The following is a 24371-nucleotide window of genomic DNA, read 5'->3' as shown; positions in this document are numbered from 1 at the left end:
TCAGAAAATATAGCTATTCGATTCAAAGATAAATAACTTGGAACACAGGAAATTTTGGACCTTAATTACATTTCTAGTGCATCTCACTCACGCACAAGCTTGAAATATGTCCTCAAGTTGCATTATCTGTGAACACATGATTCTTGATTTGTGCCCCTTTGAACACTTCTAAACGAATCTATATTTATCCAGTCACTCAGAGAGTATTTATTTTGAGCCTACGTGCCAAGCACTTGTTAAAGTGCTGCAGATAGAGAACTGCAACAATTAAAACCCCTGTGTGTACGCATCTTTTGCTGTAGTTCCTAGCAAATAACCGGGGCTGAATAAACGTATCTTTATTTCAAGGGAATTATAAACGAAGTTAGCAGCACTCACATGATCTCACTTCTTTTGCAGCTGGGTTAGAGCTGGCCAATTGGGGATTGCTCACTAAGTTAAACTTGGGATATTTGTGCATTAAGATGGGAGGCAAAAAAAATGTTTTCAATTGTAGGGGTTCAGAGCATGCCACCCCCAAATATGCCTCTCTGGTATGTTGATTGTTTTAAGCTAAAGACACTTGAAAAACAGCAGATGCAAGAAGGGCACTCTTACCTTCCTTTTTCTTTCCAAAAGCAGGAAATAAAATATCCATATGCCCTCTCTGTACCGGAAGGAAGGAAGCATTCTTATCACCAGAGACTGGGGAGGCCAAGCAGAAAGAAATCTGTACCAAAAATCTTCTTTAAACTAACCCTTATCTTCCTAGTCACTTTTCCACATAATTGCCCTAGTCCACACCCTTTCGTCTTGGCACGTTTTCACAACGTTTGTCCAACCTAGTACATAAGCGTTGGGCTCTGATTGCTTCTTTGAGTCTTCATTTTTCTTGTGAGGGCTCCCACGTACATGTAAAACTTACTTAATAAAATTTCTATGTTTTTCTCCTATTAATCTGTTTTATGCTAGTTTACTTCTCAGGCCCAGCCAGAAACCCTAAGAATAGAGGAGAAATTTTACTTCTCGTTCACAATCTCTCTCTCTTCCCTCCCTCCTTCCTTGTTATATAATATTGGTCCAACACATCTCCTTCAAACTCTGGGCCCTGATTTCCAGAGCCTTGTTGAAGAGTTGGGAGCCTTTTGGAAATCGAGTCACTGGTGAGGGCCACCAGACTGAGGAGGTTGTTTGCAGGTCACATAATCCTAGTTGTTCAAGGTCTTCTCAGTTTTCATTTCTCTTTAGAATCAGTTTACAGTAGACTTAAAAACTTATGGCCTTGGGGTGGTTATACCAAACTGATGGTGGACAAGGACCACAGTGGAAAGATTCAACCCTGTACCTATCAAACACTGCCTACTTGGATTTTTTTTGTATGCTCTGGAGGTAAGGTGTAGGATTATAGGAAAGCGAAAAATAACCATATAGCCTGAGCATAAAACAGAAACTCATATGTTTTCTGGAACAAAAGTGAGGGGTTTCCAGTTCTTATCGAAAAGGACAAATTAGAAAATAAGCTCATGTGCCAGAAGCAAGGATTGAACCCAAACAGATATGCAATTTATAAACTTTAAGTTCAAAACCTTCCCACTAGAGGGAAGAGATATGGGAACATATGTATATGTATAACTGATTCACTTTGTTGTAAAGGAAAAACTAACACAGTATTGTAAAACATCCAATAAAGATGTTTAAAAAATAAAAATAAATAAAAATAAACCTTCCGACTCACCAATCACAGCAACATAGGATTCTTGTTCTCATATCTTTTCTTATAAGAAACCAAAAAGTATTTGTTTACAATCTGGGGAGTCTAGGATTGACCTCATAGGTCCATGAAACATTGGCCCAGGCTTACAAGAATATAAACAAAAAACAAATCTTTGGAAGGTTCTTTGATGGGAAATTCATAAAACATAATTCAAACAATTATTTTCATAAAATTTACTATTTATGTGCTATGATTTGTGCTGGGTTGTTAGACTCTCCCTGACCTTGCAGACATATATTTTAACAGAAAAAGCACACAATTTTACTAAATACATAATTTCATGAAAATGTGAGGAGGCTAAGTAAAGGAAGTGTAGGATGCTACATGACCACCAACACATCCTGGAGACCCTTACTAAACCAAAACTTAGGACACTAGAAGACACAACCCCCAAAGACTATCATATAAAAACCCAGTACACTTCTCTAGATATCTAGACAGATCATGTCTCAAATATAAAAAGGAAAATCTGTACTTTTTAAAAGAGAGAAAAAATTTTAACCTAGTAGCATAAATTTTAACCCTTTAAGCATAACCTCAAAAGTACAAACCAGTAGGGGAAAAAAAGATAAATCCTTAATAAAATCAAGGCTCTACCATGAAGTTCTGTCAAAGTCAACAGACAGGTAACATAACAGTAGACAATACTGCAAGGTCTAAAATTCACAATAGACTAATGACTACAATATACAATGTACCCCAGGTATATCAACATGAAAAATACACCAACCTCTATATGAATATGGACAAATGATAAGAAAAGTATCAGTGTACATATGATACAACTCGAATGAGTAACAAACATATAGACAGATGCTCAAAATCTTTAGAAAACATAAATAAAATTTTAAAGAAAACAATGATGAGATTTATCACTCTACACATATTAGATTAGAAAGCTGAATAATGTTAAGCCTGGACAGGGATAAAGGGATATGCAGTGCTGGTGGGACTGTAGACTGACAAAAATAAACTGGGATTAATTAGTATATATATATATATATATATATATATATATATATATATATATATATATATACACATACACACTCGCACAAGTACATAAAGGGGGATGGATGAGGAAGTGGTATAATATGGAGTGGGGGGACAATGGAGGCAACCTGTGAGCCCATCACTGGGACAGAAGAGAGGAAATACAGTGCCCATTATGGGATCTTACATAGCAATTAGAAGCAATGATTTAAGTGCACACGGAGCAACTTTGATGGATCTTAAAGTCCTAATGTTCTTTTAAAGGCATAAAAATATATATCATTTATATAAATTTATAATATATGTGCACAAAACAAAAATGTCAATTTTGCAAAAAAATTATATGATCAAAGTGATACACAATAAACAAATTAGAAAAGTTGTTTATGTAAGGAGAGGAATGGCAGCAGGACATAGAGACAACGGGAATGAATAAATCTTGTTGTAAGAAAGGGCAAGTAGATTAGGTACAGGCTAGACAGGCAGGGAAGAGCTGAGAGGTGTCCAGAGAAAATCGGGTGCGTAGATCTGTCACAGGATCTCCTAAGTGATTTCTCTTTTCTCCAGGGTCTTGCATTTTGTTGATGTTCAGTGAATACATAAGCCCTCGTCCTTTCCCATAAAGCACAAGGCACAAGACGGTTATTTAAACATTTCAGAATGATGGTCTCATCTGTTCTTCCCCCACGCTAAGCTGTTTTCGGCCAACATGCCACTACCCCTTCTGCAATCGTCAACCTGACCTGGAAACTGAGAAGAGAGGTCATGTGACTCTGCTAAGACACGCCCTGCATCTTGCCCAAGTTAGAGGCCTCAACAGCATCCTGCGGGAGTTATTTACCACATTGTACCCTAATTTTCTCTTTAATTCTCTGCATCCTCCACTCATTTTTACAAACTATGAAGACAGGAATCAAGTCAGTTTTAATTGAACGGTGCAATGAGCAGAATCTCCTGTGCATCGCGTGTCCTTATCTTTGCTTGCTTTCTTGTGCCAGGTTCGATAAAATAGAACGAAGCAGGATAGTCTTGCTCATGTGCAGTGAATTAGCTCAGAAAGTAGCCCTGTGGGCTCTGTAACCTTGCGGTAGCGGAATTAGTGCTTACATCTCTCGTTGTTTGGGGTGGGGGGGAGGGTTGGAGGGAGAAATTTTTAAAACTTGCTTTATTTCCCTGCTTCTAGAATACAAATCCTACAGATGAAGAAGTTTTCGTTTGTTTGGTTCGCTGCTCTATCTCCAGTACCTAGAAAATTTACTGAAATACAGTAGTGACCACATTTGTTGACAAAATGAATTAACGGAGAAAAAATTTTAATGTGTTGCAATATCCAATATTTCCTCTAGAGGGCGATAGTCACCATGAAATAGGAATTTCACTCCAATTTAAAATAATTTTTAAAACATCGCGCTGAAGAATGCATTTTTATTTTTTAATGTTGAAGTTTCTGCTTTAGTGTAGAAATATAGTTCAGAAATACAGGTGCGTTCTCTGTCACAAAATCAAGTACGTTTCTGGCAAAATGCTACATTTCACAGAAAATGTTACAAATATGATATAACTGAAAAGTACTTTGAGAGAGGGCCCTGTGGCTTAGCTGGTCAAAGCGCCTGTCTAGTAAACAGGAGATCCTGGGTTCGAATCCCAGCGGGGCCTTTCCCTTTCGGTTTTTGTAGTTCCCACTAAACATGTTGGAGGTGCTTTGAGGAATTTATATTACTGGTAAAGTCTGTATTGAATTGTTATTCCAATTGTGGGCAGTCTTCTTCCAGATAATAGCATCACAATATGAAGAGTTGTGATGAAGCGAAAAGTGAATAATTTCCTGTAATTGATAGAAAGTGATGGATTTGCTAATGATTGGTATATGAATTGAGCACAAATATCTTGCAGTACCTGATAGAGAGTAAGACTTCAAATTCTGTCTTGGAAGTTCAGTCTCAGCTCTCTTAAACTGTGACATCCAACATAGTCAGCTAAATGATGGAGTTTGGTGATCAGTGTCAGGCAAAGAATTAATAAGCCACGACATTTGGTTTGGAATCAGACTCATTTTTATTTTTGAGAACAAGAGAGCAATGTCAAATGTAGACCCTCATCATTTTGGTTTTGTACAGCCCTAAGAACTGTATTTGTTTGTGCATCAGGAGAACCTACTGAGTGCACAGGGGGGAAATTGGAGCTCAATGACATTTTGAGGAAATAAATCACAAGTAGATGATCATTTTCTTGAATCTTAAGTGACATTGTAGTTTATAGCTAAAATGAACACTGTGTAGCACTGGCCTATACATTGGGCTTTTCCCTTTTATCTAGAGAAATTTCAAAGATTATGACTGGAGTTCCACCAGAGTCACTGTCTTTTCACTTTAGTAGAAATAGTCCTGCACTATGCCTGAAATCCTGTTTATACTTCACTGGAAAACTGGTTTCATTCTCCTCAGTTTATCCATAGAGTTCTTCCCCATCTACTTCCCAAGGAATGTGAGCAAAAAAGGTAGTCATGAAGGGTAGCAGATTATGCCACCCCAAAATATACCACTTTGGCACAAGGACTACTGTGAGCTGAAGACGAATGAGAAGAAGCAGATACAAGAAAAGCTCACTTCACTTTCCCTATTTGCCTATAAAGTGGGACATACAAAGGAGATAATACATTTAAAAAGTTCCCCCAACCACCAGGAAGGGCAAAGATTAATCCCCAGAGACAACTTTAGACCCTGTCAACCTGGAATGTAAATAACAAATTTTACTAATTAGCCTTTCTGAAGTGAAAGATCTGATGAGAGTTTATAACAAGACTAATGCCACTAACAAGGAATTTTGGAACAAGAATAGCAAGGAATAACAGAGCCATTCCAAAATAAATTTTAGACAAAAATCTCTGTAGACATAACAATCAACCATATTTTCAAAGAAGACAGAAAACAGTGCATCTAATTTATAAATGTGAATGAACATAATCTTTACAGAGAAAAAAATCTTGATACATAATATATAATAATTCTGAGACACAATATGCCATGAATATCCAAACCATGTAGTAAGAATATATAAACAATATATCAACAATATCAAGCAGAGAGATTCAGTAAGTCTGGAGTAGGTCCTACACATTTATATATTAATAAGGTTTCATATTAAATAAGGTTTATATATTAATAAGGTTTCACAGGTAAGTAATGTAAATCCTCAATTGAAAGCCAGTTGCCTAGATGTTAGATTCAAGGTGTACCAAGTTAACATTTAGAAAGATAACTGAAATTATGACTCATTGTATTCTACTGATGTTGTCTAATATCAGGCAAAACAACACCAGGACTCTGACAAATAGAAATGTTATGAACAGTGGGTACTGATAAATCTCTAGGAATTTCCCATTCCTTGAAGGCTGTCAGCTAGCGGTCATTCTCAGTTTCTAGTGAATGTGCACATTCCATGGCTGGTGGCTGCCTTCATCTTCAAAGTTAGCAATGACCTGTCGAGGCCTTCTCATACTTAAAATCTGTAAGTATATTATTTAATATGCAATGAAATAGTGGATGCCCTTTATTAATTAAAAACAGTTTTTCAGGCGCTGGCCTTGAGCCAGTCACAGTACTTAACACGAAGGATGCCACCCTGCCCAAAGCAGAAGGCCTTGCCTTCTTGGATTTATTGAGCACTCACTATGTCCCTGGCACTATACTTGAGACATTACGTATGTCGTTATTTAATCAATATCGTGTATGTCATTTTCAAAGTGACCCCATACTGTTAAACAAGAGAGAGAGTAAAAATATGCTGGGAGTCTGAGGGACAGTGCAAGGGTCGAGGAGAGAAACAGGAGGAGGCTCGTGCTGGGCACACGGAGACCCAGGCGCCCGACTTCAAGAAAAGGACAGACAAGGAGAGTGAGGCACTTAGACTGAGAGCGGCCCCGGAGGCTCTTGCCCTCCTATCCCCCACTGCGCACCCCGTTTTCATTTTGGATTCAAATCTTAAATCCAATGCTTTTATGATAAACGTTCGAAAAAAATTTAGACAAGTTGTAAATGGTTTCTTAACTGGCAGCACCTAGGTAACGGTCAAATATAACCCAAAGGCTCACCATTGCTCCATTTTACCGCAGAGCATTCGCGGTTGCTAGTCTGAGGCTACGCCACAAGCCTGAGATATTCCCACATGGAGAAGAAGAAAACCGAAATACCACGAGGCATATACTTCAAGAGGAATAGAATCAGCGACCTTGATATTATAAAAACAATAAATACCCTAACGAAAGGAGCAACTTACCATGAAGAGGAATGATGATTTTACATTTCAGAAGTATAAACTATATCAAAGCATTATTATTGCCTGAAGTTTTCTCCAGAATGATGCAAGACATTTTCTAATTCTCCCCGTTTCCTCTTCCCCTAAATACATCCAACCTTACCTCATTCAATTTTCTTTAAAAACTCTCCATCCTGACCCTGGTAGTTTATTTCTTTTTTAAAAAACCACCACAATCAAATCGTTCAGTGGTAGTGATCTTAGGATTGTCTGTAATTGGATGTACGGGTGCAATTTCCACCGGTGATGTGGTCCATAGGTAGGACAAGAAAAACAGGTAATGGCCCGTACGGGGATCGAACCCGCGACCTTGGCGTTATTAGCACCACGCTCTAACCAACTGAGCTAACCGGCCACAGGCGAAAAACAGTCTTTACTTACATATTTTGAAGTCATACCTAATTAAAGTCGGCGGTCCTCAAAAATATGTTCTTTTTTCTGTCAAAAATGAAAAGACAAATCCCAGTTGCCTGCACGGATGAACCGTGCTTCTCCCCAGGAAAACAGTCTTTCTCAAACCGACCGAGGAAGACTCATATCAATGTCCGGGAGCAACTACCTCCTTGAAACTATTCCCAGAAGGCCTCGGGAAACGCGAAGCCCCTGCAAGCCTGAGATGGTGGCGGGCGGATCACGGAACTGAGCGCAGAGCAGGGCTTCGTGGACTCGGCTTCCGCGCACGGGTGCAGATTCTCCGCTCTTGGAGGTCATACTGGGCGGGTCATCTCTTCCCAGAGGCCTTTAGCCACTTGGCTTCAGGGTGGTTCCGCAGTCGCCTTTAAGCTAAATCTGTAGCCGTTCGTCCGGTGCGGAGTAAGACAGGGACCAGACGCTGCAATGCCAGACATAGGCCACTTGGTGGCGCCCGAGTGCAGGGCTGAGGTCTGAGTCAAAAGGACTGTGAAGACCGCCCCCCTCCTGAACCTCTGACCCCTCCCCATCCCCCCCATATCTCCAAATCTATGACGGGGGAAGTCGAGACCACAGCGAGTCCAGAGTCAGGGCCTTGTTCCGGACCAGGGAGAAACACCGGAATCTGAGAGGAGTAGGGGAACTGAAGCCAAGGTCAGGCAACTCAGAGGAAGGAGTTGGGAAACCTTTGCCCTTTTGAGCCTGGCCTGACCTACCTGCAAGCGGGTGTCAACGATGGCAGGGACCAGTAGGGCAGCAAATTTCTGCTTGCTTTCTTTTCTCTGTTGGTCCCTACAACCCTGTCTCTCTCTTTCATTTTTATTTTTTTTTGCATCTGAAGTTAATTGACTCGTTTTATATATAGAGTATATCGAGTAACATTTGAAAGACTATTTTAAAGAGAGCTATTTCTTTTAATGAGGCAAGTTAACTATTCATTTACTTGTTTTACATTATGCAATTTATAAATTTTGTTTTTAATTGTTTAAAAAGCTGTAAGATGGTATTTCTTATCTTTAGTACATTTCTTTAACTTGGTATCAGCATCCACCATATGAACTAGTAGCTGTCTTCATTTTCTTTGTCCTCTAGTAAAAATTCGGTGGAAAGTGAGTGGAAAAACCAATTTTTAAAATTTAATTGTATGTATTTCTTTATTTTTATTAAAATTTTTCTTTTTTTTTTTACTACAGTACTTGATCTGTAGTCTTTTCTCCTCTTTTTGTGCTTTACTGCCACTCTCCCGGATTTCCAAACCTTGAGAAACCTCTCTCTGCTTAACAGCCAGAATGTCAGCTGTTTGGGTGACTGGGCATTCTCTTTTCTCTCCTGTCCTCCCCCAGGTTTCTTTGGCTGTGAGATCTCTCTCCATTCAGTAAGCCTTGGAGAGATTTCTCTCAGCTCTCCAGTCCTGGCTGTTGGCAGCTAAAACACAAAGTGCCTTGTACTGTTTGCTCTTCATTTTCTTGCCGTGCTTCCCAACTGCAGAATGTTTTGAACTTGAGAGTGCCTCAGTGGCTATTTCCACTTTCTGGCCTTTTCCTTCACCCCCTTTTGACCTACTCTCCTCATCAGAGACAACCAGAACTGGTTTTGGCTACTTGAAATTCTGTTTGGGTCAAGCAAGCCCACAAGCAAACATTTAAAATGTCTAAGTTTCTTCTGGTGTCTCCTAATCTGGTCTTCACAGGGTTTTCCTTCTCTGTGCTGCTGCCCATCTGCCAGGAATAAGGACAGCGAGAGGCTTCTTTTCTCCTAGGAAGGCCTCTTTCTAGAATTTAGTTTATGTTGATTATTTTATATCCTCAGCTCCTGATGGGTTCAGAAAATCTACTCCCCTTAAGCTTATGACTTTGCCTTAGTTAGTAGGTTGAGAGGGACACATGCTTGAAACTTCCTACAACTTAACCAAATTGGAACTCAGTGCTTTGTATTTTTAAAATATTTCCAGCTCATAATCTCTCTCTCTCTCCTCATAATCTCTCTCTCCTCATAATTTCTCTCTCTGTCTCCTCATAATCTCTCTGTCCTCATAATCTGTCTCTCTCTCTCCTCACAATCTCTCTCTCTCTCATAATTTCTGTCTCCTCATAATCTCTCTCTCTCCTCATAATCTCTCTCTCTCTCCTCATAATCTCTCTCTCTCCTCATAATCTCTCCTCATAATCTTTCTCTCCTCATAATCTCTCTCTCTCCTCATAATCTCTCTCTCTCTCCTCATAATCTCTCTCTCTCTCCTCATAATCTCTTTCTCTCCTCATAATCTCTCCTCATAATCTTTCTCTCCTCATAATCTCTCTCTCTCTCCTCATAATTTCTCTCTCTCTCCTCATAATCTCTCTCTCTCCTCATAATCTCTCTCTCTCTCCTCATCATCTCTCTCTCCTCATAATCTCTCTCCTCAAAATCTCTCTCTCTCTCCTCATAATCTCTCTCTCTCTCCTCATACTCTCTCTCTCTCCTCATAATCTCTCTCTCTCCTCATAATTTCTCTCGCTCTCCTCATAATCTCTCTCTCCTCATAATCTCTCTCCTCACAATCTCTCTCTCATAATTTCTCTCTCTCTCCTCATAATCTCTCTCTCTCTCCTCATAATCTCCCTCTCTCTCCTCATAATCTCTCTCTCTCCTCATAATCTCTCTCTCCTCATAATTTCTCTCTCTCTCCTCATAATCTCTCTCTCTCTCCTCATAATCTCTCTCTCTCTCCTCATAATCTCTCTCTCTCTCCTCATAATCTCTCTCTCTCTCCTCATAATTTCTCTCTCTCTCCTCATAATCTCTCCTCATAATCTTTCTCTCCTCATAATCTCTCTCTCTCCTCACAATCTCTCTCTCCTCATAATCTCTCTCTCCTCATAATTTCTCTCTCTCTCCTCATCATCTCTCTCTCCTCATAATCTCTCCCCTCAAAATCTCTCTCTTTCTCCTCATAATCTCTCTCTCTCTCCTCATAATCTCTCTCTCTCTCCTCATAATCTCTTTCTCTCCTCATAATCTTTCTCTCCTCATAATCTCTCTCTCTCCTCATAATCTCTCTCTCTCTCCTCACAATCTCTCTCTCCTCACAATCTCTCTCTCCTCATAATTTCTCTCTCTCTCCTCATCATCTCTCTCTCCTCATAATCTCTCCCCTCAAAATCTCTCTCTTTCTCCTCATAATCTCTCTCTCTCTCCTCATAATCTCTCTCTCTCTCCTCATAATCTTTCTCTCCTCATAATCTCTCTCTCTCTCCTCATAATCTCTCCTCATAATCTTTCTCTCCTCATAATCTCTCTCTCTCTCCTCATAATCTCTCTCTCTCCTCACAATCTCTCTCTCCTCACAATCTCTCTCTCCTCATAATTTCTCTCTCTCTCCTCATCATCTCTCTCTCCTCATAATCTCTCCCCTCAAAATCTCTCTCTTTCTCCTCATAATCTCTCTCTCTCTCCTCATAATCTCTCTCTCTCTCCTCATAATCTCTCTCTCTCCTCATAATCTCTCTCTCTCTCCTCATAATCTCTCTCTCTCCTCATAATCTCTCCTCATAATCTTTCTCTCCTCATAATCTCTCTCTCTCTCCTCATAATCTCTCTCTCTGTCCTCACAATCTCTCTCTCCTCATAATTTCTCTCTCTCTCCTCATCATCTCTCTCTCCTCATAATCTCTCCCCTCAAAATCTCTCTCTTTCTCCTCATAATCTCTCTCTCTCTCCTCATAATCTCTCTCTCTCTGCTCATAATCTCTTTCTCTCCTCATAATCTCTCCTCATAATCTTTCTCTCCTCATAATCTCTCTCTCTCTCCTCATAATTTCTCTCTCTCTCCTCATACTCTCTCTCTCTCCTCATAATCTCTCTCTCTCTCCTCATAATTTCTCTCTCTCTCCTCATAATCTCTCTCTCTCTCCTCACAATATCTCTCTCTCCTCATAATCTCTCTCTCTTCATAATCTCTCTCTCCTCATAATCTCTCTCTCTCCTCATAATTTCTCTTTCTCCTCATAATCTCTCTCTCCTCATAATCTCTCTCTCCTCATAATCTCTCTCCTCACAATCTCTCTCTCATAATTTATCTCTCCTCATAATCTCTCTCTCTCCTCATAAATTCTCTCTCTCTCCTCATAATTTCTCTATCTCTCCTCATAATCTCTCTCCTCACAATCTCTCTCTCTCTCCTCATCATCTCTCTCTCTCCTCATAATCTCTCCCCTCAAAATCTCTCTCTTTCTCCTCATAATCTCTCTCTCTCTCCTCATAATCTCTCTCTCTCTCCTCATAATCTTTCTCTCCTCATAATCTCTCTCTCTCTCCTCATAATCTCTCCTCATAATCTTTCTCTCCTCATAATCTCTCTCTCTCTCCTCATAATTTCTCTCTCTCTCCTCATAATCTCTCTCTCTCTCCTCATAATCTCTCTCTCTCCTCATAATCTCTTTCTCTCCTCATAATCTCTCCTCATAATCTTTCTCTCCTCATAATCTCTCTCTCTCTCCTCATAATTTCTCTCTCTCTCCTCATAATCTCTCTCTCTCCTCATAATCTCTCTCTCTCTCCTCATCATCTCTCTCTCCTCATAATCTCTCTCCTCAAAATCTCTCTCTTTCTCCTCATAATCTCTCTCTCTCTCCTCATAATCTCCCTCTCTCTCCTCATAATCTCTCTCTCTCCTCATAATCTCTCTCTCTCTCCTCATAATCTCTCTCTCTCTCCTCATAATCTCTCACTCTCTCCTCATAAATTCTCTCTCTCTCCTCATAATCTCTCTCTCTCCTCATAATTTCTCTCTCCTCATCATCTCTCTCTCCTCATAATCTCTCTCCTCACAATCTCTCTCTCTCATAATTTCTCTCTCCTCATAATCTCTCTCTCTCCTCATAAATTCTCTCTCTCTCCTCATAATTTCTCTCTCTCTCCTCATAATCTCTCTCTCTCCTCATAATCTCCCTCTCTCCTCATAATCTCTCTCTCCTCATAATCTCTCTCTCTCATAATTTCTGTCTCCTCATAATCTCTCTCTCTCTCCTCATCATCTCTCTCTCCTCATAATCTCTCTCTCTCCTCATAATTTCTCTCCCTCTCCTCATAATCTCTCTCTCTCTCCTCACAATCTCTCTCTCTCTCCTCATAATCTCTCTCTCTCCTCATAATCTCTCTCTCCTCATAATCTCTCTCTCTCCTCATAATTTCTCTCTCTCTCCTCATAATCTCTCTCCTCATAATCTCTCTCCTCACAATCTCTCTCTCTCTCAAAATTTCTCTCTCTCTCCTCATAATTTCTCTCTCTCCTCATAATCTCTCTTTCTCCTCATAATTTCTCTCCTCATAATCTCTCTCTCTCTCCTCATAATCTCTCTCTCTCCTCATAATTTCTCTCTCTCTCCTCATAATCTCTCTCTCTCTCCTCATAATCTCTCTCTCTCCTCATAATCTCTCCTCATAATCTTTCTCTCCTCATAATTTCTCTCTCTCTCCTCATAATCTCTCTCTCTCTCCTCATAATCTCTCTCTCCTCATAATCTCTCCTCATAATCTTTCTCTCCTCATAATCTCTCTCTCTCCTCATAATCTCTCTCTCTCTCCTCACAATCTCTCTCTCCTAACAATCTCTCTCTCCTCATAATTTCTCTCTCCTCATAATCTCTCTCCTCAAAATTTCTCTCTTTCTCCTCATAATCTCTCTCTCTCTCCTCATAATCTCCCTCTCTCTCCTCATAATCTCTCTCTCTCCTCATAATTTCTCTCGCTCTCCTCATAATCTCTCTCTCTCTCCTCACAATCTCTCTCTTTCTCCTCATAATCTCTCTCTCTCTCCTCATAATCTCTCTCTCTCTCCTCACAATCTCTCTCTCTCTCCTCATAATCTCTCTCTCTCCTCATAATCTCTCTCTCCTCATAATCTCTCTCTCTCCTCATAATTTCTCTCTCTCTCCTCATAATCTCTCTCCTCATAATCTCTCTCCTCACAATCTCTCTCTCTCTCATAATTTCTCTCTCTCTCCTCATAATTTCTCTCTCTCCTCATAATCTCTCTTTCTCCTCATAATTTCTCTCCTCATAATCTCTCTCTCTCTCCTCATAATCTCTCTCTCTCCTCATAATTTCTCTCTCTCTCCTCATAATCTCTCTCTCTCTCCTCATAATCTCTCTCTCTCCTCATAATCTCTCCTCATAATCTTTCTCTCCTCATAATTTCTCTCTCTCTCCTCATAATCTCTCTCTCTCTCCTCATAATCTCTCTCTCCTCGTAATCTCTCCTCATAATCTTTCTCTCCTCATAATCTCTCTCTCTCCTCATAATCTCTCTCTCTCTCCTCACAATCTCTCTCTCCTCACAATCTCTCTCTCCTCATAATTTCTCTCTCCTCATAATCTCTCTCCTCAAAATTTCTCTCTCTCTCCTCATAATTTCTCTCTCTCCTCATAATCTCTCTTTCTCCTCATAATTTCTCTCCTCATAATCTCTCTCTCTCCTCATAATCTCTCTCTCTCCTCATAATTTCTCTCTCTCTCCTCATAATCTCTCTCTCTCTCCTCATAATCTCTCTCTCTCCTCATAATCTCTCTCTCTCTCCTCACAATCTCTCTCTCCTCACAATCTCTCTCTCCTCATAATTTCTCTCTCCTCATAATCTCTCTCCTCAAAATTTCTCTCTCTCTCCTCATAATTTCTCTCTCTCCTCATAATCTCTCTTTCTCCTCATAATTTCTCTCCTCATAATCTCTCTCTCTCCTCATAATCTCTCTCTCTCCTCATAATTTCTCTCTCTCTCCTCATAATCTCTCTCTCTCTCCTCATAATCTCTCTCTCCTCATAATCTCTCCTCATAATCTTTCTCTCCTCATAATCTCTCTCTCTCCTCATAATCTCTCTCTCTCTCCTCACAATCTCTCTCTCCTCACAATCTCTCTCTCCTCATAATTTCTCTCTCCTCATAATCTCTCTCCTCAAAATTTCTCTCTTTCTCCTCATAATCTCTCTCTCTCTCCTCATAATCTCCCTCTCTCTCCTCATAATCTCTCTCTCTCCTCATAATTTCTCTCGCTCTCCTCATAATCTCTCTCTCTCTCCTCACAATCTCTCTCTTTCTCCTCATAATCTCTCTCTCTCTCCTCATAATCTCTCTCTCTCTCCTCACAATCTCTCTCTCTCTCCTCATAATCTCTCTCTCTCTCCTCATAATCTTTCTCTCCTCATAATCTCTCTCTCTCTCCTCATAATCTCTCCTCATAATCTTTCTCTCCTCATAATCTCTCTCTCTCTCCTCATAATCTCTCTCTCTCCTCACAATCTCTCTCTCCTCACAATCTCTCTCTCCTCATAATTTCTCTCTCTCTCCTCATCATCTCTCTCTCCTCATAATCTCTCCCCTCAAAATCTCTCTCTTTCTCCTCATAATCTCTCTCTCTCTCCTCATAATCTCTCTCTCTCTCCTCATAATCTCTCTCTCTCCTCATAATCTCTCTCTCTCCTCATAATCTCTCTCTCTCCTCATAATCTCTCCTCATAATCTTTCTCTCCTCATAATCTCTCTCTCTCTCCTCATAATCTCTCTCTCTGTCCTCACAATCTCTCTCTCCTCATAATTTCTCTCTCTCTCCTCATCATCTCTCTCTCCTCATAATCTCTCCCCTCAAAATCTCTCTCTTTCTCCTCATAATCTCTCTCTCTCTCCTCATAATCTCTCTCTCTCTGCTCATAATCTCTTTCTCTCCTCATAATCTCTCCTCATAATCTTTCTCTCCTCATAATCTCTCTCTCTCTCCTCATAATTTCTCTCTCTCTCCTCATACTCTCTCTCTCTCCTCATAATCTCTCTCTCTCTCCTCATAATTTCTCTCTCTCTCCTCATAATCTCTCTCTCTCTCCTCACAATATCTCTCTCTCCTCATAATCTCTCTCTCTTCATAATCTCTCTCTCCTCATAATCTCTCTCTCTCCTCATAATTTCTCTTTCTCCTCATAATCTCTCTCTCCTCATAATCTCTCTCTCCTCATAATCTCTCTCCTCACAATCTCTCTCTCATAATTTATCTCTCCTCATAATCTCTCTCTCTCCTCATAAATTCTCTCTCTCTCCTCATAATTTCTCTATCTCTCCTCATAATCTCTCTCCTCACAATCTCTCTCTCTCTCCTCATCATCTCTCTCTCTCCTCATAATCTCTCCCCTCAAAATCTCTCTCTTTCTCCTCATAATCTCTCTCTCTCTCCTCATAATCTCTCTCTCTCTCCTCATAATCTTTCTCTCCTCATAATCTCTCTCTCTCTCCTCATAATCTCTCCTCATAATCTTTCTCTCCTCATAATCTCTCTCTCTCTCCTCATAATCTCTCTCTCTCCTCAGAATCTCTCTCTCCTCACAATCTCTCTCTCCTCATAATTTCTCTCTCTCCCCTCATAATCTCTCTCTCCTCATAATTTCTGTCTCTCCTCATAATCTCTCTCTTTCTCTTCATAATTTCTCTCTCTCTCCTCATAATCATTCTCTCTCTCCTCATAATCTCCCTCTCTCTCCTCAAAATCTCTCTCTTTCTCCTCATAATTTCTCTCTCTCTCCTCATAATCTCTCTCTCCTCATAATTTCTGTCTCTCCTCATAATCTCTCTCTTTCTCTTCATAATTTCTCTCTCTCTCCTCATAATCTCTCTCTCTCTCCTCATAATCTCTCTCTCTCCTCAAAATCTCTCTCTTTCTACTCATAATCTCTCTCTCTCCTCATAATCTCTCACTCTCTCCTCATAAATTCTCTCTCTCTCCTCAAAATCTCTCTCTTTCTCCTCATAAATTCTCTCTCTCTCCTCAAAATCTCTCTCTTTCTCCTCATAAATTCTCTCTCTCTCCTCATAATTTCTCTCTCTCTCCTCATAATCTCTCTCTCTCCTCAAAATCTCTCTCTTTCTACTCATAATCTCTCTCTCTCTCCTCATAATCTCCCTCTCTCTCCTCATAATCTCTCTCTTTCTCCTCATAAATTCTCTCTCTCTCCTCAAAATCTCTCTCTTTCTCCTCATAAATTCTCTCTCTCTCCTCATAATTTCTCTATCTCTCCTCATAATCTCTCTCCTCACAATCTCTCTCTCTCTCCTCATCATCTCTCTCTCCTCATAATCTCTCCCCTCAAAATCTCTCTCTTTCTCCTCATAATCTCTCTCTCTCTCCTCATAATCTCTCTCTCTCTCCTCATAATCTTTCTCTCCTCATAATCTCTCTCTCTCTCCTCATAATCTCTCCTCATAATCTTTCTCTCCTCATAATCTCTCTCTCTCTCCTCATAATCTCTCTCTCTCCTCATAATCTCTCCTCATAATCTTTCTCTCCTCATAATTTCTCTCTCTCTCCTCATAATCTCTCTCTCTCTCCTCATAATCTCTCTCTCTCCTCATAATCTCTCCTCATAATCTTTCTCTCCTCATAATCTCTCTCTCTCCTCATAATCTCTCTCTCTCTCCTCATAATCTCTCTCTCTCTCCTCATAATCTCTTTCTCTCCTCATAATCTCTCCTCATAATCTTTCTCTCCTCATAATCTCTCTCTCTCTCCTCATAATTTCTCTCTCTCTCCTCATAATCTCTCTCTCTCCTCATAATCTCTCTCTCTCTCCTCATCATCTCTCTCTCCTCATAATCTCTCTCCTCAAAATCTCTCTCTTTCTCCTCATAATCTCTCTCTCTCTCCTCATAATCTCCCTCTCTCTCCTCATAATCTCTCTCTCTCCTCATAATCTCTCTCTCTCTCCTCATAATCTCTCTCTCTCTCCTCATAATCTCTCACTCTCTCCTCATAAATTCTCTCTCTCTCCTCATAATCTCTCTCTCTCCTCATAATTTCTCTCTCCTCATCATCTCTCTCTCCTCATAATCTCTCTCCTCACAATCTCTCTCTCTCTCATAATTTCTCTCTCCTCATAATCTCTCTCTCTCCTCATAAATTCTCTCTCTCTCCTCATAATTTCTCTCTCTCTCCTCATAATCTCTCTCTCTCCTCATAATCTCCCTCTCTCCTCATAATCTCTCTCTCCTCATAATCTCTCTCTCTCATAATTTCTGTCTCCTCATAATCTCTCTCTCTCTCCTCATCATCTCTCTCTCCTCATAATCTCTCTCTCTCCTCATAATTTCTCTCCCTCTCCTCATAATCTCTCTCTCTCTCCTCACAATCTCTCTCTCTCTCCTCATAATCTCTCTCTCTCCTCATAATCTCTCTCTCCTCATAATCTCTCTCTCTCCTCATAATTTCTCTCTCTCTCCTCATAATCTCTCTCCTCATAATCTCTCTCCTCACAATCTCTCTCTCTCTCATAATTTCTCTCTCTCTCCTCATAATTTCTCTCTCTCCTCATAATCTCTCTTTCTCCTCATAATTTCTCTCCTCATAATCTCTCTCTCTCTCCTCATAATCTCTCTCTCTCCTCATAATTTCTCTCTCTCTCCTCATAATCTCTCTCTCTCTCCTCATAATCTCTCTCTCTCCTCATAATCTCTCCTCATAATCTTTCTCTCCTCATAATTTCTCTCTCTCTCCTCATAATCTCTCTCTCTCTCCTCATAATCTCTCTCTCCTCATAATCTCTCCTCATAATCTTTCTCTCCTCATAATCTCTCTCTCTCCTCATAATCTCTCTCTCTCTCCTCACAATCTCTCTCTCCTCACAATCTCTCTCTCCTCATAATTTCTCTCTCCTCATAATCTCTCTCCTCAAAATTTCTCTCTTTCTCCTCATAATCTCTCTCTCTCTCCTCATAATCTCCCTCTCTCTCCTCATAATCTCTCTCTCTCCTCATAATTTCTCTCGCTCTCCTCATAATCTCTCTCTCTCTCCTCACAATCTCTCTCTTTCTCCTCATAATCTCTCTCTCTCTCCTCATAATCTCTCTCTCTCTCCTCACAATCTCTCTCTCTCTCCTCATAATCTCTCTCTCTCCTCATAATCTCTCTCTCCTCATAATCTCTCTCTCTCCTCATAATTTCTCTCTCTCTCCTCATAATCTCTCTCCTCATAATCTCTCTCCTCACAATCTCTCTCTCTCTCATAATTTCTCTCTCTCTCCTCATAATTTCTCTCTCTCCTCATAATCTCTCTTTCTCCTCATAATTTCTCTCCTCATAATCTCTCTCTCTCTCCTCATAATCTCTCTCTCTCCTCATAATTTCTCTCTCTCTCCTCATAATCTCTCTCTCTCTCCTCATAATCTCTCTCTCTCCTCATAATCTCTCCTCATAATCTTTCTCTCCTCATAATTTCTCTCTCTCTCCTCATAATCTCTCTCTCTCTCCTCATAATCTCTCTCTCCTCATAATCTCTCCTCATAATCTTTCTCTCCTCATAATCTCTCTCTCTCCTCATAATCTCTCTCTCTCTCCTCACAATCTCTCTCTCCTCACAATCTCTCTCTCCTCATAATTTCTCTCTCCTCATAATCTCTCTCCTCAAAATTTCTCTCTTTCTCCTCATAATCTCTCTCTCTCTCCTCATAATCTCCCTCTCTCTCCTCATAATCTCTCTCTCTCCTCATAATTTCTCTCGCTCTCCTCATAATCTCTCTCTCTCTCCTCACAATCTCTCTCTTTCTCCTCATAATCTCTCTCTCTCTCCTCATAATCTCTCTCTCTCTCCTCACAATCTCTCTCTCTCTCCTCATAATCTCTCTCTCTCCTCATAATCTCTCTCTCCTCATAATCTCTCTCTCTCCTCATAATTTCTCTCTCTCTCCTCATAATCTCTCTCTCTCCTCATAATCTCTCTCTCTCCTCATAATCTCTCCTCATAATCTTTCTCTCCTCATAATCTCTCTCTCTCCTCATAATCTCTCTCTCTCTCCGCACAATCTCTCTCTCCTCACAATCTCTCTCTCCTCATAATTTCTCTCTCTCTCCTCATAATCTCTCTTTCTCCTTATAATTTCTCTCTCTCTCCTCATAATCTCTCTCTCCTCATAATCTCTCTCTCTCCTCATAATTTCTCTCGCTCTCCTCATAATCTCTCTCTCTCTCCTCACAATCTCTCTCTTTCTCCTCATAATCTCTCTCTCTCCTCATAATCTCTCTCTTTCTCCTCATAATTTCTCTCCTCATAATCTCTCTCTCTACTCATAATCTCTCTCTCCTCATAATTTCTCTCTCTCTCCTCATAATCTCTCTCTCTCTTCTCATAATCTCTCTCTCTCCTCATAATCTCTCCTCATAATCTCTCTCTCCTCATAATCTCTCTCTCTCTCCTCATAATCTCTCTCTCCTCACAATCTCTCTCTCCTCACAATCTCTCTCTCCTCATAATTTCTCTCTCTCTCCCCATAATCTCTCTCTCTCCTCATAATTTCTCTCGCTCTCCTCATAATCTCTCTCTCTCTCCTCACAATCTCTCTCTTTCTCCTCATAATCTCTCTCTCTCTCCTCAAAATCTCTCTCTTTCTCCTCATAATCTCTCTCTCTCTCTCCTCATAATCTCTCTCTCTCCTCATAATCTCTCTCTCTCTTCTCATAATCTCTCTCTCCTCACAATCTCTCTCTCTCCTCATAATCTCTCTCTCTCTCCTCATTATCTCTCTCTCTCTCCTCATAATCTCTCTCTCCTCATAATCTTTCTCTCTCTCTCTCCTCATAATCTCTCTCCTCATAATCTCTCTCTCTTCTCATAATCTCTCTCTCTCCTCATTAAAAAAAATATATATTTCCAAATTTCTGTGCCAAAAGTACTTTTGTCATTCCTTGAAACCATTTCCTTTAAAATATATAGCAATAGACTAATCTCTCTCAATAAGGAAATTAACCTTGTTGCCAGGTGCTTTGCATATTGTTTCAGGTAATCCCTATATCACATGTCATTTATTAAATTGATATTATAAAATAGCCATTTTGTTCTTATATTGAAGTTAGAAGAAGTGAGATATAATATCCATACGACACCATGAAAACTTCAAGAAGTGAAATGAGTGACCACCTGCAGGTATGTTGCCAGATTTTACTTAAACTTCCAGGTGATGCTGCTGGGCATTTGCAGGGCAAAAGAATGTCACATGGAATTTGGATACATTTCAGAAAGTTACCTCGAATATTGTCCCCTGATTTGACAAATGTTTATTGAGAACTACCAATATAATGGTCCCAAAGCCACACATGATCCCTTCCTCACCCTCCCAGAGCTTAAAATCCAATACCACCATGACTTCTGATTAGTTGTCTAACAGTGGAGATGGTCTTCTCCACAGAAGTGGCATCTTCATTTTACTTTAAGAAAGATCTTCTCCAGTTTTTGCATCTGATACTGATGTATTTTCTACACAAATGATCAGGACAGATTAGCAACATTATCCAGTGAAAGCACTTATACTATGCGCCATGGTAAACTTCCATATATAGGCATGTATCTTCCCTATATCGGTACATCGGCTTAAACAGAATATCCTGTTTGGAATCCTATCTCTTGCTTTTTGTAATTTTGGAGTATAATATCACCAACAATGTTGAAGACAGCTTGATAAAGCAGATATTTTTAGAAGTTAAATGATGGAGAAAATTGTGAACCTGTTGTCAGCTAGGAAATGAGGATCCTGAGGTCAGGAGATGACAGTGGGGTATTTTGTATAGAAATGCTGAGGTGGAGGGATTCGTTCATATAAAAGACTGCATGAAAAATCACTCCCAGTGGGGCCTCCAAAGAGTACCTTAAGTTCTGTCTTGAAAACTGTAGGCTGCAGAATTCTCATTCCGTAACACCAGTATATTATGGAGAGCTGTAAAGTCTGAATGCAAGCTTCAGAGCTTTAAAAAACAAAGAAGTGAAACAAAACAAACAAAAACAAACAAACAATAACAAACATATCCTTAATTCACACACAAAAAAAATTCTCCAGGATGCTGCCTTAGCTTTCCAAGCCTGGAATTTATTCAAGAATTGGGATTATGAAAGGTTTTTGTTTCTGTTTTCATAAATGGAAGAAAGGGGAGAGAAATGCGCTGCAACAATGAACATTGCCTCAACAGGCATGAAGTGAACAAACCTAGGCTATACAGGCAAAGTCTACTCAGTTATCTATAAGGGCTAGAGCAGCAGTTAGCAGATGTTTCCGTAGTGTAGTGGTTATCACGTTCGTCTCACACGCGAAAGGTCCCCGGTTCGATACCGGGCGGAAACAAGGTCACTCTTTTTCCTGATTTGTGAATAAGAGAAATCTGTTTTCCCTTGAGAAAGACCACCGGCACATTGCCCAAAATTTATACTGTTATTCTTCCTCCTAGCCTTTCCTAAAGGGACCTGCGCTCATGTACGAAAGTGACTGTGCATTAGGGAAAAGGAAAAAATCAGACTTTTCAGGAATTACTAAACAATGGCTCGGAACCGGCATTGCTTGCTAGAGATAAAAAAAAACATCATTGCTGTCCACCAGGCAGTAGGTACTTATGAAGGTCAGACAACCGATGAAGTTTTGCCTCCTGTCCATTTCACTGTGGGCACAGTGGATCCCTGAGCCCACCCTGTGGTTACTTTCCCAATTCCAGACAGAATCTCTATATCATTCCATGACTAATAGAGTGAAGGCTATTATGGCATAAAAGGCCAATTAGAGGCCACCAGAAATTCCTCTGAAAATAATTAAACAAAACGCAATACTGATATTCCTGGACCGATTGCAGAGAACAGTGCCAACATCAAAAACTTGAAAGATACAGGGGCAGAGATTCACCAAACTGCTATTCAACTCACTTACTCAACTGTAGAAGGTAAATGGGTTGTGGAAAATGACAGTTATTGTAGATCTAGTCAAGTGATTATTTCCATTGCATCTGCTATTCCAGATGTTCTTTTATTAATGGAGAAAATTAACACATGCCCTGGCACCTGGTATGCAGCTACTGATATGGTTAGTGCTATTTTCTCTATACCCAGTCAGAAAGAGTGTCAGAAGCAGTGAGCCTTACCTTACCTACCCTACTTCAGGGGTATATCAGCTTTTCAATCATATGTTATAAATTAGTCTACAGAAACCTTCACCATCTTACCATATGTTCTAAAGTTGAAAGCTGATTTTTGTTGTTTTAAATGTGAACACTGTAGGCAAATGTATATTGTGCAAACTGATTACAAGTGAATGCATCTACCTCTCCAGAATTGGCTCAGTCCTGTGCGCCTCATTTGCATCTCTATCCCAGTTTTGGTCCATATGGGCTGCTGTAACAAAAATACCATAGACCAGGTGGCTTAAAGGACAAACATTTATTTCTCACAGTTCCGGAGGCTAGTGTCGATTCTCAGTCTGGTGAAAGTTTGCTTCCTTTTTCCCTGTCTCATAGACAGCAGTCTTCTCACTGTGTCCTCAGATGAAGGAAAGGGTGAAAGAGCTCTCTGACATCTCTTTTATGAGGATATAATCCCACTCATGAGGACTCCATCCTCATGACCTAAAGCCCCCGCCTCCAAATACCATCTCATTGGGGATTAGGTTTCAATGTAATTTGGGGGAGAGAGGCACGTTCAGTCTATAGCAATCACCAAAACATCCATTTCCTTTTCTGACTTCAACTATGTTTAGTCAAGTATAAGTTGATATTGACTTTTTGCACAGGGAGGCCAGTGGCCAATGGGTGATGTTGAAACCAATTATTAAAACATTTTGAAAGGAAATTATCCTGAACTGATCCTTCACATCCAGAAGTGCTGCCCCACCATACAGTACTGACTGTAGTTGAGTCTGAAAGAGTCTTCATAGCCATCAAAGGAGGCATTTTCTAAGATATCTTTTTACCTCCCATTTCTTCCCGAAATTGAGAAAGGAAGTTGACTGAGAAAGACGCTTGGACAAATTTTAAAATCAAAGACGCTTTAAAGAAAATACCAGTCCGCAGGCGTCAATCCAGGGGGAAAGAGAAAGAACATCTCCTGGGGGGATGTTGATGTGTAGAAGAATGTGATACCATTTAGAACTGAAAAGAATCCCTGACAAAAGTTAAACTCCCAAGGTGGACACAGGGAGGACAGGATGAACAGTGACTGCTTTTGGACGACGTTACTTTAAACAACCTCCTTTTTCTGTCCCCACCTCCGCTTGGGGGTGAATTCCTTAGTAGAGTAGAAGTACTAGGAAGAAAATCAAGATCTAGCTGAGAAAAAAACAAAAACATTTCAAAAGAACTTTTTAATTTGCGAGTGGATTTCACAGTCTTCACCCCAAGTTTATTTAATTCTCCAAAGTGTTCTGTTGGAAGAGCTAACCGCCAGAACTGTGCACTGGTTAAATGACAAAACTGGGGACAGGAAACTGGAGATTTATACAGAGTCACTTCACTCAATGCTATTTGCCCCGGGAGAAGATTTCCCGTGAAAACAACTCCTGGGCACTCTCCGCTGTGAAGAGAACTACACTCTGGCCAAGACAGAAAAATAAAAAGAGAGCTATGCTCTTTTCTCTGCAAAAACAAATCAAGAAAACAAGACACACCCCAAAACAACTTTTAAAGTTGTATTTCTAGACCCAAAGGAGGAATTTTAAGCTATTTAAATTCTGCTAATTCTTCCACTTCCTTCAGAACATCCTAGAGCAAATCAAGGGCTTTGAAGTCAGGGTGTGAAGATGGTGGATCTGACCTACTGAGCTGGTCCTGGTTGCTCACAAATGGAAGATCCAATTCAGTGTCTGAAGGACATTCCAGAATCATTTGATCTTGGATTCTCCTAGAGACTCCCAGGTCGGTCTCCCATGCCCTGTGTGTCCAGGGCTAGACTTGGATAGCATTCCAGAACCTTCTTGCCTTTTTGCCTCAGGCTTCCTGAGTGGCTTCAAATCTTATTTGTGTGATTAGCTCCTTCTGAGGCTCGAAGTGAGGCCTCCTTCAGAGTGCTGGCTATTGCTGAGTTCCAGAAAGGAAGGGCTATTCACCATTCCAGAGGAGAACTCTGGTAAGAAAAAATTTTCTCCTCCAC

At 40.2% G+C, this 24371-nt stretch overlaps 3 non-coding genes across 3 annotated transcripts; 2 read left to right on the top strand and 1 right to left on the bottom strand.

Annotated features, from left to right (window-relative positions):
* The first annotated feature begins 4328 nt into the window (after positions 1–4328).
* TRNAT-AGU (transfer RNA threonine (anticodon AGU)) lies at positions 4329–4402 on the top strand. Its single transcript has one exon. It is a non-coding gene; the product is annotated as a tRNA-Thr (tRNA).
* A 2939-nt stretch (positions 4403–7341) lies between these two features.
* On the bottom strand, positions 7342–7415 carry TRNAI-AAU (transfer RNA isoleucine (anticodon AAU)). Its single transcript has one exon. It is a non-coding gene; the product is annotated as a tRNA-Ile (tRNA).
* A 14100-nt stretch (positions 7416–21515) lies between these two features.
* Positions 21516–21588, top strand: TRNAV-CAC (transfer RNA valine (anticodon CAC)). Its single transcript has one exon. It is a non-coding gene; the product is annotated as a tRNA-Val (tRNA).
* The last annotated feature ends 2783 nt before the right edge of the window (positions 21589–24371 follow it).

Source organism: Kogia breviceps, chromosome 10 (genome assembly GCF_026419965.1).
Source record: "Kogia breviceps isolate mKogBre1 chromosome 10, mKogBre1 haplotype 1, whole genome shotgun sequence".
In the NCBI taxonomy this organism is placed as follows: Eukaryota; Metazoa; Chordata; class Mammalia; order Artiodactyla; family Physeteridae; genus Kogia; species Kogia breviceps.
The sequence above is the reverse complement of the archived record's forward strand: the minus strand, read 5'-3'. Positions and strand labels throughout refer to the sequence as shown.